Source organism: Hylobates moloch, unplaced genomic scaffold, assembly GCF_009828535.3.
Source record: "Hylobates moloch isolate HMO894 unplaced genomic scaffold, HMol_V3 SCAFFOLD_21, whole genome shotgun sequence".
Lineage (NCBI taxonomy): Eukaryota > Metazoa > Chordata > Mammalia > Primates > Hylobatidae > Hylobates > Hylobates moloch.
In genome coordinates, this window is record NW_026652296.1 from 16145608 (window position 1) to 16164727 (window position 19120).

The 19120-nt window shown below is 44.7% G+C and overlaps 1 protein-coding gene across 3 annotated transcripts in view; it reads right to left on the reverse strand.

The window, feature by feature from the left end:
* The window catches only part of PKIG (cAMP-dependent protein kinase inhibitor gamma), an 89363-nt gene that overhangs the window by 21413 nt on the left and 48830 nt on the right, over window positions 1–19120 (reverse strand). For 2 of the 3 annotated variants that reach the window (XM_032143312.2, XM_032143315.2), the window contains exon 2: window positions 8106–8175. The gene's annotated coding sequence lies outside the window, so the exon portion shown is untranslated. Of the gene's footprint in view, window positions 1–8105; window positions 8176–15157; window positions 15305–19120 lie in introns of all 3 variants that reach the window. The other variant, XM_032143314.2, reaches the window with a different exon arrangement.

Below are 19120 nucleotides of genomic sequence, written 5' to 3' on the forward strand. Positions count from 1 at the left end.
GGTAAGAGCCTTCTAGCTCTGAAGGAAGGGCAGGAAAGCAAGGAAGTCCTTGGAAAACTGCCCCTCCTTTCACAGTAGGATGGAGACTGCCACTCTCTGAGAACCTTGCTGCGTAGCTGAGCCTCAGCAAGTTTAGATCATACATCCACAGCAGGAGGCCCAGGGAGGACCCAGCATGCCCGGCCACCAAGCAGTGATCCAGCTGGACTGTTCTGCTGCTTTCCAGAGACCTCCATGGAAGCACAGACTTTCATGGGTTGAAGAGAGTTTGTGTCAATTCTAGTTCCTCTAGAATTCTATAAAATGCATCTCCAAAATACACTGTGGAGAATGAAAATAAGCAAGATATTATCTCTATAGTATTCATCCATTCCTTCAGAAAAATTTTACTGATCCCTCAGTGTATTCTAGGCTTGGGACTAGATGCCACAGATACAAAAACAGTAAGATACCATTGTGCCCCTGAGGGAAGTCCATGGTTTAGTTAGGGAGCTCAGTTCATAAACCCGTAATTCTTAACCAGTGGTAGTAGGGGGGCACAAATCACAATTACCAGAATCACTACAGGATAGTTTCTCATAGTAATTCTAATAAAGCCAGGTGGGGGGATCTGGTGGGGGATTACTATTATTCTAATAATGCCGGGTGGGGGGACCTGGTGGGGAATTATTATTATTCTAATAATGCCGGGTGGGGGGACCTGGTGGGGGATTATTATTATTCTAATAATGCTGGGTGGGGGGACTTGTGGAAGATTATTATTATTCTAATAATGCTGTGTGGAGAGACTGAGGGTGTGCTCTCTAGCTAATGATCCCTGTCCTCATCAGCTGCTGTTACTGATGGTTGGGTATCACAGCCCACACACATGATGAGACAGAAGAGTTTAGAAACACTTCTGCATATACATCTAAGTATGCGAGGCAGAGGGCACAGCATGCAAGAGGCAAGGGGAGCCTGCTGCCCAGAAAGACTAATAGGCCGTGGGGCTGGGGAGTGGTGAGTGGGAGAGGAGGTGAGTGGAATGACAGTCACTGGGGCCTTTCAGGGTCTGGAGGGGCAGGAGCAGACTTTAAATTTTGCTCTGAGTTTGATTTTACCCTGAATATGTGAATGCTTCCCTTCCATGCCAATATTCAGAGGCTTCTCACTAGTGTAGGGTGAGTGAAGCCCTTCGGACAGTGAGGGAGTCTCTGCACACACTGCTCAGACACTGCACTGTGTGTCCACGGCCACTGCCAGCAGCGGCTGGGGCTCTGCCATCTCCAGCTGCAGGAGGGATGTCCTTCCATCCTTCCTGCCTCCTGACAGAAGTAGGGTTCCGAACCCAGAACTTGCTACATAGGTAAATACCGGTTGAACAACAGCCTCCCTTGGAACCTGGAAGAGCAACATGTTTGCAAGCCAGGGACCATCACTACTTGAGCAGAGTGTAGATGTCATCCGTACCTCTGGCCCACATTAACATCATTTACTCAAGGTTCCTAAGCCCTTGGTTGTTCAGTATTCCAGCCCTCCACCCCACACCTCCAGATACTGAGTCTTCGTGGGAATGCCAGCCCCCTGTGAACAGTCCGGTGTAACTCCTGGCGGCCTGGGGCGTAGGCCCCTTAGCCTGAGTCCCTCTTCCTCTTCCCTGACCCACCAGAAGAGATGAAGTTTCCTTGTCTGCCACCTGCAGCACCTTGACTTCTTCCTAATAATGAACGCAGTCGAAATTCATTCAACAGTCATTCGACAAATACACACAGAAATGTCCCGTGAGCCAGGCATGATGCTGATACATTTGTTCATTATCTGCCATTCCAACTGATTCCAAGAGGGTAGGTACCCTGCCTTTCTTGTTTGTCACTGTATCTTTGAAATATAGCACAGCTCCTGACATACAGATTTTAATCACTCAGTGACCAAATAACCATCTGATTCCTGGCTCCTGACCAAATAAATAATAACAATGATAAGAGTAAAACAAAACAAAAATGTGTTTAAAATTAATTTATTTAAAATTTAATAAAATAAAAAAATGGCTACCACTTATGGGGTGAACATACTATGTTCAAACATGTTGACATGTTTGGGGTGCTGGGCATGCATTTTTGTGGTTGTACTTGGGGCATCCACAGGACAGTTGTACTTTTACAGCATAAAAAGTACTTGGCACGCCAGGCACGGTGGTTCACACCTGTAATCCCAGCACTTTGGGAGGCCAAGGCGGGCGGATCACGAGGTCAGGAGTTCGAGACCAGCTTTACCAACATGGTGAAACCCCATCTCTACTAAAAATACAAAATTAGCCGGGCATGGTGGTGCATGCCTGTGATCCCAGCTACTCAGGAGGCTGAGACAGAAGAATTGCTTGAACCCAGGAGGCAGAGGTTGCCGTGAGCCGAGATCATGCCACTGCACCCCAGCCTGGGCAACAGAGCGAAACTCCATCTCAAAATAAATAAATAAATAAATAAAAGTACTTGGGGCATCCCAAAGCACAGCTGTACATTTATAGTTATAATTGTGAACTTCAGCAATATTTGATACTGTATCCCAGTTCATGCCTAAGCAGAAACACTAGAGGCTTGGTGTGCTCTCTCGAGATTCTGGCATCTGAGAGGCTGGTGGCCAAGGGAGCACAGTGGCCCACAACACTTTGGGTTCTCTCTAGACCAGTGTTCTTAAACTTTAAGGGTCACAGACACATTTGAGAGTTTGAGGGAAGCTACAGATACTTTGCCCAGAAAAGTATATATTCTCTGCGTGTGCGTGTAACCATACCTATGATTACAGGGGGCTCTTAACCCATAAGCCCCTGGCTGAAAACTCCAGCTCTAGACATCACATAACCCTGCATTCTTAAGGTCTGGAGGCTCTGGACCTCGACTCTCCCAGCACAGCTGGAACAGAAGCCTTCCTAAAATGGCCTTGGCCAGAAAAAGAGTCCTGGGAGCCGACTGCTGCATCCTAGTCACTGCAAACATCTGCACCCAGGGGATTCCCAGGGGCCCTGAGTCAGAACAGGTCACAAGATGTGTGGCTTGGAAAGTTGCTATGGCAAGGCCCTGAAGCCTTGCTGATAAGCACCCAAACAGTTCCAACCTCAAGGCAGCTTCCCTCCAGATGAGACCCTTGCTATGACAACAGTGAAAAGGACTCTTAAGAGAGGTGCTGGAGGCAGAGTAGAGGCCAAAAGAGGGAATTCAAAGGAGCTGGAAATCCCCCAGACTCCCAGGACTACTAGGACCTAGAGAAATAAAGGCTGGATTTTCTGCCCCCATTGCAAGGAGACAGAGCTGAAAAGGGGTGAGGGGTGGGAATAGGGAAGGCAAGTAAGCTATGGGTCATAGCCTGTATGAATCGGGGCTCCACCAATTGCTAGCTGTATAATGCTGAGCAAATCACTTAACATCTCTGAGCCTCAGTTTCTTCTTTTGTAAAACAGAGATACCAACCCCCAACCCTTAGGGTTGTTGTGAAATTAAAGGAAATTCATGCATAATTTTTTTGAGTCCGTTCCTCCTAGGAACCTGAAAAGGTAAGGAATGAAGGAAGTACAGGATGATAGTTGAGAGCTCACTCTAGTCTCAGACGAAAGCTGTGAGGCAAAATTCCTGACTTCTCTGAACCTCAGGTTCTTCATCTGTGAAACGGGGACAATGATACTTGACTTGTAAGGTTCTATTGGGATTGGAAATAATGGATGTATAATGCCTGGCTCACATGACAAGAGCTCAATAAAGGGTGGTGGTTACTATTATCAGAAAAGCAAAGCTAAATTCAAGAAGTCGTTTTGGTGTAACTGAAAAAATAGAAGATGTGGAGCTAAAAAAAGCTCAAGTGAAATCTTGGTTATGCAACTTTCCAGCTCTGGTACATTGGCCAAATGATGTAATCTCCAAAAGCCTCAGTTTCCTCCTTGGTAAAACATGGATAATAACAGAAACTACCTAATTAGACACTGGATGTAAAGGTTTAGCCCAGCGTTGGCACAAGAGCACTCAACCATATGCTATAAACCATATTCTTTGAGCTCACACAATAGCTCAGGGTATGACTGATGGCTTCCTGTGACCTGGGCAGATTCTTTAAATTTTTTTCAGTTTTATTAAGGTATAAATGACAAATAAAAATTTTATATATTCACACTGTGACATGATTATCACAATCAAGCTAATTAACATATCCACCATCTCACACAGTTACTTTTTGTGGTGAGAATACTTAAGATCTACTCTCTTAGCAAATTTCAAGTATACAATACCGTATTATTAACTGTAATTACCATGCTGTACATTAGGTCGCCAAAATTTATTCATCTTATAACTGCAAGTTTGTACCCTTTGATCAACATCTCCCCATTTCCCCAACAACCCTTTTACTCTCTCTGGAAACCACCCTTCTACTCTCTCTTAGTTCAACACTTTTAGATTCCACATATAACTGAGATCCTATAGTATTTGTCTTTCTGTGTCTGCCCTATTTCACTTAGCACAATGTCCTCCAGGTTCAACCATGTTTTTGCAAATGTCAGGATTTTCTTTTTTAAGGCTGAATAATAGTCCTCTGTGTGTGTGTGTGTGTTGATTACTATAGCATCATATTTTTTTTTTTGAGACATGATCTCACTCTGTCAGCCAGGCTGGAGTACAGTGGCATGATCACGGCTCACTGCAGCCTCGATGCGATGCTTGGGCTCAAGGGATCCTCCCACCTTGGCCTCCTGAGTAGCTGGGACTACAGGTGCATGCCACCATGCCCAGTTACTTTAGATTTCTTTTTCTTTTATAGAAACAGGGTTTCACTATGTTGCCCAGATTGGTCTCGAACTCCTGAGCTTAAGCAATCCTCCCGCCTCAGCCTCCCAAAGTGCTGGAATTACAGGTGTGAGTCACCATGTCCAGCCTATAATGTTTGAAATCAGGTTGTGTGATGCCTCCAACTTAAATCTTCTTGCTCAAGATTGCCTTAGTAATTTGGGGTCTTTCATGGTTCCATAGAAATTTTAGGATTATTTGTTCTATTTCTGTAAGCAATGCCATTGGAATTTTGATAGGAATGGAATTAGTTCTGTAGATCGCTTTGGGTAGTATGGACATTTTGACAATATTGATTCTACTGGGCAGATTCTTCAAATGGCTTGGTGTGGACATAGCCTCAACTCTTTCCAGAACTAGGCATTAGAGATCTTGTTCAGCCAGGCAGGATTCTCACTTTTTACTCTCTCCACTGGCTTCAGAGGCTCCTCTCAAAGGAGTTTTCCTCATGGCCAGGAGACAGGGAGTGACTTCAGTGTCCATGGTAAACCAGATTAGGGGGTGGCCTTCTGGCAGAAGGAATAACTATGTGCTTCCTTGGATGCATGGCCTGCCCTCCTTGCTGAGGTGCAAAGGAAAGTAGCCTGGGAGATGAGCAGGCACACTCGTAGCTGCCACGCAGTTTGCCCATATGGTGGGAAGGCAGCTGCCCTGTTTAATGCACCTGGGGAAAAGGGCTGATTGAGAGAAGTGCTAAATGGGCATGCTGGCCCCAGGATTCAGTTCTGGACCACGTTTTGGTTGTCTGAGGGCTCTGTACAGGATTTTCAAGGTTTGTAAGAGAACAGCCGTCCCTTGATTCCTCTGTGTCCTCTGCACTGTCTGAAAGGTCTGAAGGAGCACCAGCAGAATGGCAGGCGCTACACACAGAAGTCAGAGAGCACAGACTCGAGACTCCGGCCCTTCTCCTTCTTCCTAATTGTGTCAGTACCAGCAAACAGTTCCACCTCTTTGAGTCTCGGTTTCCTCATCTATCAAATGGAGATAATATATATGTACTTCATAAGATCAAACTAAATGAGGCTGAGAAGGATGTAAGTGCTTATCATGTCTGGCACATGGCTTAAATAATAGTTCTAGCAGCTTTGCCCAAGCACTCTTTTGTCTGTGGGTGTTGCCAAGCACACACCTGGCCTTCAGTCAGTGTTTGCTCTCTCCCCTCTGTAGACTGGTCCTTCTTGGCTGCAGGGAGAGGGAGCTGTGAGACTGATCCTGAGGATAGGGCTTCTTCACTGCTCTCATCCCAGGCGATAAGCTGCAGCGACAGGACGCACTTAATATGTGCTTGAGGATTTCAACAAATCCTTACATGGCAAACAAAACAGAGAGATTTCTCTGGAAACCCTAGCTGGGCATGTAAAATATCCATGATATTTTGAGATATCATGATGGTATCTCATGAGATGAGAAAAAAGAAGAGTAATACTTATTATCTTCATTTAATAGATAAGGAAACTGAAGCTCACAGGTGTGAAGTGACTTGTCCAAGGCCACCTGTATGCTCTGCTTTACACTGGGTGCCCCCATCCACCCACCCAGCACCACTTCCTCTTTTCTCCCCAAGAAGGCTATCTTATCTCAGACTTCAGGCCCTGTCCTCTGCCTTCTTGAAGGTCCAAGGGAAGGAGGAGCACAGGCGCTAAGAAGAGAGGTGATGAGAGTGGGCCAGGCAAAGTGCTGAACTCTCTCAGTCCCTTAGAACTCTCTCAGTCCCTTACCCAAACTGGAGCTAGACAGTCTCCTTCCTAAGCCTGACTCACAACTCTCCCCTGCTTAAAACCCTCCATGACTTTCCATTCAGAGCCATCAGGATAAAGTTCAGATTCATTCATGGCCACCTCCAGACTCAACTCCAGCCAGGGCACCCCCTCTGCACTGCGTTTGGCCCATGGAATTTCCATGGAGTGCTGCTCCCCCCGAGCCTCCAGGCCTTCGCTGTGCTGCTCCGCAAGCCCCCAGCCTGTCCCCATCCACTCTTCTCCAAGTCATCTCCTGCATACCTTTCAAGCCTCAGCGCCCTCCGCCCACTAGCCCTCTGGACCTACCGCAGACTACTGCTATTAGTCTACTGTCGGCCAGACCCATACGCTTCCTGAGGGCAAGGACTGTGCCACTTTTGCTTTGTTATCTGGTGTCCAATTTATAGAAGATGCTCCATAAATATCTGCTAAATTAATGTAAAAATGAAAAAATCTTTTCTTGGCTGAGGCAGGAGTCTAAACTGAGCTGCATCAGACACAGCTGCACTGTGCCCCCTACAGTGCTGAAGAGAGAGAAAATCACAAGACCTTGTCTCTCCCATGCAGCTTTCAGCCCTCACACCATCCTTAGCTTACGGACAGATGCACAGTGGATTCGGCAAGCTCTTCAGAGCGATGCACTCATCCCCAGGCTCTTTAGCCTCTTTGTGACAATTCCAGCTATGGAGAACGTCCAGGTGGGTGTAGGCCAATCTAGAATAGCCTTCAATTCTGATACCTTAACAACTACATCCATGGATGCCGATGGATGCCTGGTAGGTGAAAAGATGCCTGGTGGGTGAAAAGATCTCTGTGGACCCGGTACTTCCAACTTGACGATTCAAAGAAATTCACCAGATTTGTTGATAAATACTGCTGCTTTAGGTAAAAAGTCGATTATTATGTTACCCTGAGTTTAAAATTATTAACTTATGCCTGAAACATTTAGATATCATAAACTATGGACACTGACCCAAGGTGGCCATACTGCCAGGCGGGCCACCTGTGCTCTGTGAATGGCAATTTGTTCTCAGCTGGAGGGACTGCATCTTCATCCCTCCTCACCAGACTACTGGGCCGAACCCATTTCTTTGGGTTGGGTTTTGCTTGCTTTTGCTCCCCTATTACAGCATTAAAATGAAAATTCCCATAATGTGCCCTGGTCTTTGTGAAAAACAGCTTTACAGCAAACACTTGGTGGAGAGGAAAGCTGGCACCAGGCCCAATGTTGCTAGTAACTCCTGTGTATGATTCCACCTGCTTAAGCTTAAGTACATGGCTGGGAAACCCATCCCCTCTTAAGCCACCAAAGGTAAACTGTCTTTCTGATGCTATTAAAAAAAAAACTGCCTGAAAATGGAATCTTGACTATGAAATTGCAGCATGCTGTTATGCATATAACTTCTGAAAAGAGCCATCCTGCCTTTTCTTCATAAGGTCAAAACCTCCCACTAATTTCGTTTGGAACTTACGTATTTTCTTCCTTCAACCAGAAATAAAGATATTCAGGCAAAAATGTGTGCTGCTCTGGCAGTAGAGTATGAACAGTGCCACTACCTACCTGGTTTAATTTCTTTTTCCTGCTTGCATCTCTTCAGATTTTCCACTGTTGACTAATCAGTACAGGAATTCTAAGGAACGAGAAGAAAAACAAAAATTAGAGCCAGACATACTCTGGGATTATAAATTGAAACAATCTTTTGGGAAGACAAGTTGACAATATCTATTAACTTGTTAAATGTGTATACATACCCTTTGGGGTCAAATTCCTGGAAACATCACATTCTTGAAATGTCCAGGAATTTATACTACAGATATATTTATCTAAGTAAAAAAATACTCAGTGAAACATTGTACAGTAGCAAAACCAAGAGGCGAAAACAACTTAAATGTCTATTAATAGAAAAATAGTTAAATTATGGTGTATCAATACCATGAGAAACTATACAGCTATTTCAAAGAATGAAGGAGATTTCATTGTACTGATACGGAATAAAGTACATGCTTGATTGTTAAAAAGTATATTGTAAAATTGCATATATTATCATTTTTTAATTAAAAAAAGAACTTTACTTTTTTTTTTTTTTTAATTTTAAGAGACAAGGTCTCACTCTGTCCCCAGGCTGGAGTGTACTGGTGCGATCATAGCTCACTGTAGCCTCAAACTCCTGGCCTCAAGCAATCATCCACTCTCAGCCACCTGAGTAGCTGAGATTACAGGTGTGAACTACTGTGTCCTGCTCAAATGTGAACATGATTATTTATGTTTAGAAAAAAAAAAAGTACAGCATTTGTGTACCTGCACATTTTTTAAAAGTATACATACTTTACACTTTAAACAATTTTCAGTATACATAGAAAAGGGCAAACTGTAACCAATGGTTCCCCCTGGAAAACTTCTCTCTTGAAAAAAATTCTTCTCTTTTGAGAAATTGTGAGAAAAGAAATGACTTTCACTTTGTACATTATCTATTTCTGTTTTGATTGAAAACTTTTAAAGAGGCATGTATAACTTTCACATTCATTACACATGCTATGCAAAAAATTCTATATCTAGCTAACATATCAAGTGTGAGGGCAAAAGACATTTTCAAACAAAGACTGGGCAAGTTTACCATTCACAGACCCCAAGAATATTCTCCAGTAGAAAGGAAACGGAATACAGAAAATAAGTGAGATTTTTAGAATCAATAATGAGCAAAGGAAGGAATAATCTAGCACCCTTCTTTACTCCCTCTCCCTCCTTTACTCTTGGTATAACTGACTCCTCTTCTCAGTTTTGTTTTGTTTTTTTTTTTTTTTAAATGGAGTCTCACTCTGTCACCCAGGCTGGAGTGCAATGGCACGATCTCAGCTCACTGCAACCTCTGCCTCCCAAGTTGAAGCAATTCTTCCGCCTCAGCCTCCCAAGTAGTTGGGACTATAGGCGCATGCCACTGCACCCAGCTAATTTTTGTATTTTTTTAGTACAGTCGGGGTTTCGCCATGTTGGCCAGGCTGATCTTGAAATCCTGACCTCAGGTGATCCACCCACCTTGGCCTCCCAAAGTGTTGGGATTACAGGCATGAGCCACCGCGCCCAGCCCTCTTCTCAGTTTAAATACCACCTTTTCAAGGAAGACCCCAGCCACACTCTCCAAGGAAGACCCCAGCCACATTCTCCTCTTTCACTCCCCCTGCTTATTGACTTCTTAACACCACCATTTGTGCTTGTAAACTTCATGCAGGTAAAGGCCATGCCTGTTATATTTAACATCATCCACCTATCACCTTGCCCAGTGCCTGACGGATATTAAGTTCTCAACAAATATTGGCTAAATACGTGAAAAATTTATTGAAGGCTCAGCTCAAACGCTACTGCTCCTCCAATCTCTTAGGCTTTCTACAGGACTCTGTACCCATCTTGGGGCACGTTTTCACAATGTGTTCATGTTATCTGAGTCTTTTTTTCCTATCTGGCTGTGAGCAACCTCAAAGTCTTATTTACCTTGACATTCCCCACAGCACCTTGCATGATGCCTAACACATAAAGGGTTCTTAGCAGTAGATGAATCTACTCACACATCCAGGAAAGTACAAATGATGGCCGCAGGCTCTAACCAGTTGCAGATAGTAGTGATTGGAGCCCAGAACACAAGCACCTTTGAGATATGCAAACAAACATGAGACTTTGCCCAGGGAGAAATTAAAATTAGAGCTAAACTTGAAATACAGCGGTATGTGGGTGGGGGGATTGGGAGACAGGCCCTTATTCAAAAACAGAGAAGTGAAATCACTGAGTGATGATTTATTTTAAGTATGTTTTTCTGTACTATCTAGCTTTTCTTCCCTTGAACATATTCTAATTTTGCAATCAGAAAAAAAAAATCCACAATAAATGTTATAAAAACAAACCAACGGAAAATCAGTGGTGATTTTAGACTACAAAAGTCACCCATCCCTCTGTTTCCTTACTATAACTTTGGACTTCAGATTCAGGGCCCTCTCAGGTGGGGCCCATACATTTTTGTGAGGAAGTGTTCTTTCCGCCCCTCTGAAGCCACAGGGGATAGGAAGGTGCCAGAAGTGAGTGCTTCAGCAGGGGCAGCTCTCAGTTGCTCCCTAGTGCAAATGCTGGCAAAGCTCCCAGAGTCAGGAACTGTAGGGAGAGAGCAGAAGGAATCAACCCAGCGCAAGATCAGGACCTCCACAAGATGCTGATCCAGTGTCTGGTGTTTTGTAGCACTTGTGCATATTTCTTTTGCAGTACTTTTCACGTGCCATTAAAATTATTCACTCCTCTGCCTACCTTCCCTTGATGCACAGAGAATTCTACAAGACCAGAGGCAGTGTCTTTACGCTGGTCCTCTAGCCCAGTGCTTAGTACTAACAGGCCTTCAGTGTACATTTATGGAATGTTAAAGACCACACTGATAAAGTACTAAAACAGTAACTGACCTAGGTCCCTGGGACATATTAAGAATACACCAAATACTTTCTTCAGTGCCATGAAGGGCCATTATTCAGTTCTGAAGAGTCAAGCTAAAGCCTGTAATTTCTTGAAAGATTAAAGAGATTTCTTTTAGGAAATGCAGCTTCCTCCAGTAAGAGCGGATGCATTATGTGTTCTAATCTGCAATTCATAATCAGTCAGCATAGGAGCCCACGGCAACTTCCAAAGAAACCACTCTTTGAAGGAGCAGTACTCCAAGTTTTCCTAAGACATTTCTGAAGGATTTCCAGGAGGTAGTGAGCTCAGCCTAGGGTCATGATTAATAACCTGTTTCCCAGAACTTTAGATTTTCCACCTCGGTCTCCACTTAGGAATTGCTTCTGGCCCCTCGTGAAAGCACTTGGCAGAGTTAATTGGGCCAGTTCAGCTTCTTGTCTGTCACACCCAGCACCTGCTACCAGCTTCTTCCTTAAGTGGCTGGGCCAGGGTCCTCTGGTCCCAAGAGAATAGCACCCGCTTCTGCTTTTGGCCTCAGCACTGGCTGGCTGATTTGAGGTTCAGCACCACTTGACTGGGTGACAGGAAACAATGCTGAGGCTTGGTTTGAAGAGCCAACATGGGAGCTCCAGGGTCCATCACAGGGGTTTCAAAATGATGAGTTCAAAGATAACTTCTGGTTCCTCATGCAAATGTCATCCTATGTCTGAGGGGGCAGATGCCTGTATACATTGGCTGACATTCTCTTTCTGGAAATTGACAGCAGCTAATCCTAAGCATGTATTTTTGTACCAACTAAGTGCTTTATGAGCCCTATCTCATTTCATCCGCATGGCACCCCTCTGAGGTCAGTATGACTGTGACCCCCCACTTGACAGAAAGATAAGTAGGTTCTATAAGGTGAGGTGATGGGTCCAGGATCTCCCAGCTAGGTGGTAGTGAAAGCAGAGCTCTCACCTGCTGTCCCTTTCCAATTTCTCACTGAACTCTAGAGCTCCTGCTACCCCTTTCCAGTTTCTCACTGCACTCTAGATTGTCTAAATTGAAAGAAACGGTGGACACCAACCAGATGCAGGGCTGCAAATTCCCACAGGGGCCAGGGGCCAGGCAGGAGACTAGAGGGCACAAGTGATGGGGCAGGCGAATGCGCAAATCGTAATGAACTGGAGAACACACCTGCCTAAAGGCATTCAAATTAAAACCAAAACACCACTCTGACTTCTGACTAGCGTTCACTTGTCATCATTTAACAGATGGAGCAACTGAGATCCAGGGAGGTGATATGAAAAAGGCATGGCAGTATGGTGAGATATTCAAGGGCTTCAGGGACAGCCAGTTCTCATTGGGAACTAAAGCTCTATCCCCTGCCAGCTGTGAGACTCTGGGCAATCCACTGCACCTCTCTGTGCCTTTCTTAGACGTAAAATGGAGATGATCGCTGCCTCACATCATTGCTGTGAAGATTAAGAGAAGTCAGCATATGCAAGATGCCCAGCCCTGTGTGTGACATTTATTTCAGGAAGATACCAAAGCCAAGTAAGATCTCTGGACACATCTTTTCCACAACCTACCTCCACTCCCAAGATGCCCTAAACTCACTGCCGGGAGTGACTGAGGTGGGAGAGATCAGGAAACGCACACTGATAACAGGAGTGACTTTGACACACAAAACAAGAACTGAAAGCCACCCTCATCTGGTACATGAAGGCCTACCTAGTTGAGGAGTGTGAGGCATTCCACATTTCCACTCTCCACCTCCTAGCAGGGACCACAAAGTCTAGGCACCTTCCTTCCAGAACATCACCTTCTCACCACCACCTTAGGAAAAAGGATGCCTTTTTTGATTACCCCAAATCTCAAGATCCCCGCGGGGCTGGGATGAAGCAGAGGATATCCTGGCCTTCCCACTGCCCATGCCCATGGGTGGGTCCATGGCAGCAACAGTCCACCTTCATGGGATGAAATGCTGGGGAAGACTGCAGCTTTAGAAGTGCCAAGAGACCCCATCTCTACTAAAAATACAAAAATTAGCCGGGTGTGGTGGCAGGCGCCTGTAATCCCAGCTACTCGAGAGGCTGAGGCAGGAGAATCCCTTGAACAAAAATGGGAGGCGGAGGCTGCAGTGAGCCAAGATTGCACCACTGCACTCCAGCCTGGGAGACAGAGCGAGACTCCGTCTCAAAAAAAAAAAAAAAAAAAAAAGAAGTGCCAAGGGCCTTTGAGAACCCTCCTGTTAACTAGGACCTTAATTCAAACAAATAGTTTCTAAATACCACAACTTCCTGAGGATTAGGGTCTCTGATGCCCTTAAAGAAAACAAAACAAACAAAACCAAACCAAAACAAAAACCTTAATTTGTCAAGACCTGGCACCTTGGAAACTCAAAATTCAAGATCTGACGTCTTTTGCTTTTTTTTTTTTTTTTTTTTTTTTGCACTCTGGCTGTGGCTATCCTTCCCTTGTGGCAGGAGAGGGTGGGTCTATGTTAAATGATGAAAGAGGGGCAAATAGAGGGATTTTCCCCCTTCTTCTCCCTCTTTCTTGCCAAACTAGGAACTAGGATGGCGGGCTTTAAGTTTAAATTAAGTTGTGTCTCCTTTGTACCTATGTGCCAGGCTTTCTACTAGGCAATGGGGCATAGTGATGGGCTAGACAGACATGCAGAGAAGGTGCAGATGGTCTAGTGGAGACATGGGGAATTGAAATTATGCCAGTAATTATGTAAATACAGTTTAGTTCAGGATAATATGAGAACATATAAGTAGATGGTTGTCCTCAGTCAATGGGGTTAGGGAATAATACTGACCATCTAGCGCTCTGTAAAGGGTTGAGCATAACATAGGGCCTAGTGCTTAAAAGATACTCAGTAATGCCAATTCCTTCTTTCCTGTCTCCCCAAGCGTACGTGCTAGTGTATGCGTGTGCACATACACTTACCACTGAGACTTTTTCTTTCTCTTTCTTCAAGAACACCTAACCTGAAAAAGACCCATAAAAACTCAGAAGTAACTTAATGTTGCCTGTTTTATGTCTTCTTTTAACTGTCCTACAGGCACCCATTTTTAGCTACGCTGGGAAACTGAAAACCTAGGGTACTTTGCTCCTAAAGCGATAAGGGCCCAACACAAAGGGAAAAGAAATATGGGCAGTTCATTTCATACTGAATTTGGAAATACAGAGATCATCTAGTTTTGTCCCCTCATTAGGTACAAATGAAGAAACAAGACCCAGAGAGTGTGAAACACTTGCCCAAGGTGACAGTTTCCTTGGGTGACCCTTCTAATATATGGTGGCTTTTTGTTTAAGCTGAAATCTTCCCGTTAGCTGTAACTTTTCAAATATACTTAACCTGCTATCAGGGGAGGTGTGCTCCCACACACTGCAAGCCATCTCAAGCCACCTAGGAACCCTCAGTTCAGGGACCCACCAAGTAAGGGACCTGGGTACAACAAGGGCCCCCTCTTTTCCTCTCTACAGAGTAGCTTGCTTAGTTTCAAACCCTGAAAACAGACACCAACAAATAAAACGCCTAAGGGCTTACATGTCCTGTTTATATTCCAGGCATAAACAGCAAATTTTTAAAAGGAAGCAATAAAAAGATCGCAAACCCAAGGTTAAAGATTTCCAACCCCTTTCCATCTTGGAGTTTTCCACACAGCTCCTGCAGCACTGGGTTTATATGTGATAAATTCATGAAGTCTGACCATATCTGTAACTGAAATTTAACACAACAATCATATTCCTGAGGGGGAAGATAATAGGGAATTTTCACTACTTGCAGAGACTTTTCTTTCTAGAATGTTTAAAAATTATTATACCATCTTTGTAATCAGAAAAAAAGGAAGCATTTTACAAACACGAATTTCTTAGGGAAGATTTATTTCTTCACCTATATTTGGAGCAAGGAGCTGCTTTTAAAGCTCTGAATACTCTGTCAAAGTTCTTTGGGTAAAAATGACACAGCATCTGAATGGAGCCCATCTGTAAGACTTGAGGCTCCGACTAGCCTTAGGCAGTTTCAGACAAGGCCATAATTTTCAGAGCAAGCTCACATATATCATTATATAAAAATAGACATTTTGTGGCCAACAGGCTGGAAAGCAAGTTCTCCAGAGAGCTCTGCCTCCAAGCTCTGCTTCTCCGTGGGGGTGTTGGGCAGGGGAGGAGAGTAAAGTTCTACTTACAAGACCAAAGTTTCCTCAAAATCCAGTGGTCCTCAGTCAGAAGCAGAGGCAGAATTTAAGAAACCAGGATTCAAGGTTAGCAGTCCAGACCTGTGGTGCAGGCAGGATTCTCACTTTACCCTCCTCTCTGTCTCTTCCCCGTGTCTCCTAAATGAAAAGCACTTTGAGGTTTTAGTGGGTGTTTCCCATGTCTCTGGCCAAGTAAGTCCCCATTTGTTGTAATCCAATGCTCAGCCTGATGATGTCAACCACACAACTCACTCGCTCAGTTTCCACCTCTCTGTCCACAGGAGAGATCCATTTCCTTTGGACAATGAGCCAGGGGGTTGTAACTGCATCCCAGGCCACCACGCTTGCCTAACATCCTTCCTTCAATTTTCAACCCTGCAGCTTTAGTGACAAAAGGCTTCCTATCCACTCACTGAGCCAGGGTTCCTGGGTAAATTCCTTTGCTTCTTAGTGGGTTGTCTGCTTTCCCGTGTGTTTAATTCCTTTCTTTGGTATATAATATACTAGTTATGGTGGAGATCTTCACCCCACCCCACACCCATCTCTTTCTTCCTGCCCAATTTTCCAAGTTGTTTCATTTCTCCCAGGTCTCCTAGGTACATGCTGGGCACAGTACATGAGTTTGTCCTTCATGTAGGGGAGGTGATGTGTGCCCCCGGGGAAGGCTTGGAAACAGCACTGGTCTGTCCCCTGGGGAACTGGGTTCCGGTCTTGGTCAGGGCTTCAACTGAATGAATGACCTCAAGCAAGTCACATCCCTCTCTGGACCTCAGTTTCCCTATCAACAAAATGCTGGCTTTGGTGCTTTCCACTTCTGAGATTCAATGACTAAAAATCAGTGACTGGGGAGCTTATCAACAAATGCATTCTAGAGCATTTTACTACAAGCTACCCAACTCTATGCTTGAGGGAAGGAAGAACCCTGGAGAAGTAGAGGCCACTGCCCAAGATGCCAGGCTCAGCTGGGCACCTTTAACCCCCTTTATGAAGGAGATGAACAGATTCTCTGGGAGTAAAACCAAAAGAATTCACTGAACAAGTCCTTAGGGACACGCAAAGCAGCAGCATAAACTACAAGATAAGACAAATAAGTAAGAGGCTGTAAGTGTCCTTAGGGACCAACATGGAACAGCAGTGGTTACCAGAGATCATTTCTTGCATTTAGAGAGTGCTTGATGGTAAAGACAAAGAACATCTCTCTACTTTCGTGTACAATGGGAAGCAAGGTGACATGCATAGTGGTTGGGAACATCATTTGGGAGCCACAGATGTGGATCTGAGTCCTGTGTGACTTAATTTCTCTGAACTTCAGTTTTTTTAACTGTCAAGTGGGATACTAGTGCCTCTGTTTTAGGATTGTGAGAATTAAAAAACACATGTAAGGAAACTGAAAGTATTTGGTACATACTAAGTATTGAATAAATGTGTGCTCTCATTGTACATCATCTCATTTGATTCTCATAATATCCTTAGGAGAATTAGATAAGTGCTATGAGGCTACATTATTAATCTTTCCTTCCTGGATAAGAAGACGTATACAGGCTGAGCGTGGTGGCTCACGCCTGTAATCCCAGCACTTTAGGAGGCCGAGGTGGATGGACCACAATGTCAGGAGATCGAGACCATCCTGGCTAACATGGTGAAACCCTGTCTCTACTAAAAATACAAAAAAATTAGCCGGGCATGGTGGTGGGCGCCTGTAGTCCCAGCTACTTGGGAGGCTGAGGCAGGAGAATGGCGTGAACCCGGGAGGAGGAGCTTGCAGTGAGCCGAGATCACGCCACTGCACTCCAGCCTGGGCAACAGAGCGAGACTCCATCTCAAAAAAAAAAAAAAAAAAGACATATACAGAGAAGTTAGGTGACATGCCCAAGGTCACACAGCTCAAAACGAAAGGGACAGAATTAGAAATGAAGCCTCAACTCCTAGCTAGGTCAGCACACATGCCACACACATGCCAATGCCAATGCCATTTCTCAAAATGGTTGCCGCCGCCAGCCTGGGAAAAGAAACACTCAGGCCACTAGGTCAGAGACGCTGCTCTCCTTGCTTTGCTACCCAAATCCTGTGTGGCCTGAAGCAAGACTGGGCTCCAGCTAACTCTCAAAAGGAGCAGATCTGATCTGTTTCAATGCCACTTTGATGGTGATGGGAAGGTAGGACCAGAGCTCTACTGGGAAAGTGGCTCTCTACAGGTAAGGAAGAGGCTGTGGTAGTTTGTGGTTTAACAAGAATTTTTATTAGTTCTCAGAAAACACAGATGCTTATCAGAAAACACCCAAGAAAACAGGCTATATTAGGAGGGAGTTTGCCAATCTGAAGGCTTTTCAACAATGTGACATAGGACTGCTGTGGAATAAAAACCACAACAGCCTGGCCGGGCGCAGTGGCTCATGCCTGTAATCCCAGCACGTTAGGAGGCTGAGGTGGGTGGATTGCCTGAGCTCAGGAGTTTGAGACTAGCTTGGGCAACACGGTGAAACCCCGTCTGTACTAAAATACAAAAAAAGTTTGTCAGGCATGGTGGCGTGTGCCTGTAGTCCCAGCTACTTGGGACGCTGAGGCAGAAGAATTGCTTGAACCCGGGAGGCGGAGGTTGCAGTGAGCCGAGATCGCACCACTGCACTCCAGCTTGGGCGACACAGTGAGACTCCGTCTTTAAAAAAAAAAAAAAAAAAAACACAACAAAAAACAAAAAAAACACCAGCCTGGTAACCCACAGCGAGCAGCCGTTCACAGCTCAGAGAGATCTGGGCTTCCTTCTAGTCCCTAGACCTTCTTGCTGTGCCTTGGTTTCCCAGTGTAAAATGAGAATAATAGCCTTACTCTCCAAGGTTCCTGTGTGGGTTATGTGCCTGGCACATACTATACATTGAAAAATACTTGAATACTTCTTGTCTAATTCTGACCATTTCATCATCCTTTGCCCTAATGGTGATGTGACAATGAAATAAAGTCAAAGATTGGTCGGGAAGTCAAAAGGGTCCTGTATTTCTCCAGAATGTCAGGATGAGTAATGAACAAAAGCCCACCCAGAGCTGTCAGGCCTGTTCTCAGCAGCAACACTCAGTTTGGAGGGACTGGAGGTCAGGGCTATTGTTTGGCTGAGCCTTTATTCCAGAAGCCTGAGTAGGCGTCAGGAAATGAGGCTGGGCGCTTGAGATGGGTGCTTTGAATCATGTTTTGTTACTTGAATAAAAATAATAGTAAGGAGCCCATTCATAAAAACAACATCATTTTCTTCAACAACATGTACTCTGTATCACTTCCCTTGTGAACTGAGTAATTCTATGTCTGTGACAGAATCCCGGAAGACAAAACCATAGCAACACTGGCACATTCATTTCTTCTTATAACTGACAATACTGGACACACTTATGTGGGCTTGGGCCAAGCTGTGCGCTGAGCACTCTATAAACACCACTTCATGTCATCCTCACAATAATCAGGTGCAGGAGGCATTATTAATATTCACATCTTACAGCTGTAGCAACAGATGCATGGTGAGCCGACCAACCTGCTCAAAGGCTCACGGGAGCAAGGGGCAGAGCCTGCGCTCTAACTAGGGACCGCGTGGTGCCAGTCCTCAATCCACAACCCCCTTGCACTACCACCTCCTAAAGGGCTTCCCTTCAGGAAACTTGGCTGTTTTTCACAGACAGCAGTATCAGCTCTGTTTGAGGATGAAGGAAACTTTGGCTGTTTAATTCCACCCTCTACCCCCAGTTTAGAAGGGGTCTCTCCTTCCTCTGAATTTCCTTAGTATTCTCTGTTTCTCTCTTAAGAAACATACCCTTTTCTCCGTTGACACATATTTATTTGGGGGCAGGTCTTTTTTCTCTGCCAGAATCCTAACTTTTTAAGGAAAAGATCTGTGTCTAATTTAGCAGCATTTTGTACATATTATGAGATACTTATTAAAATAAGGAAATCCATAAACAAACCCCAAAACTA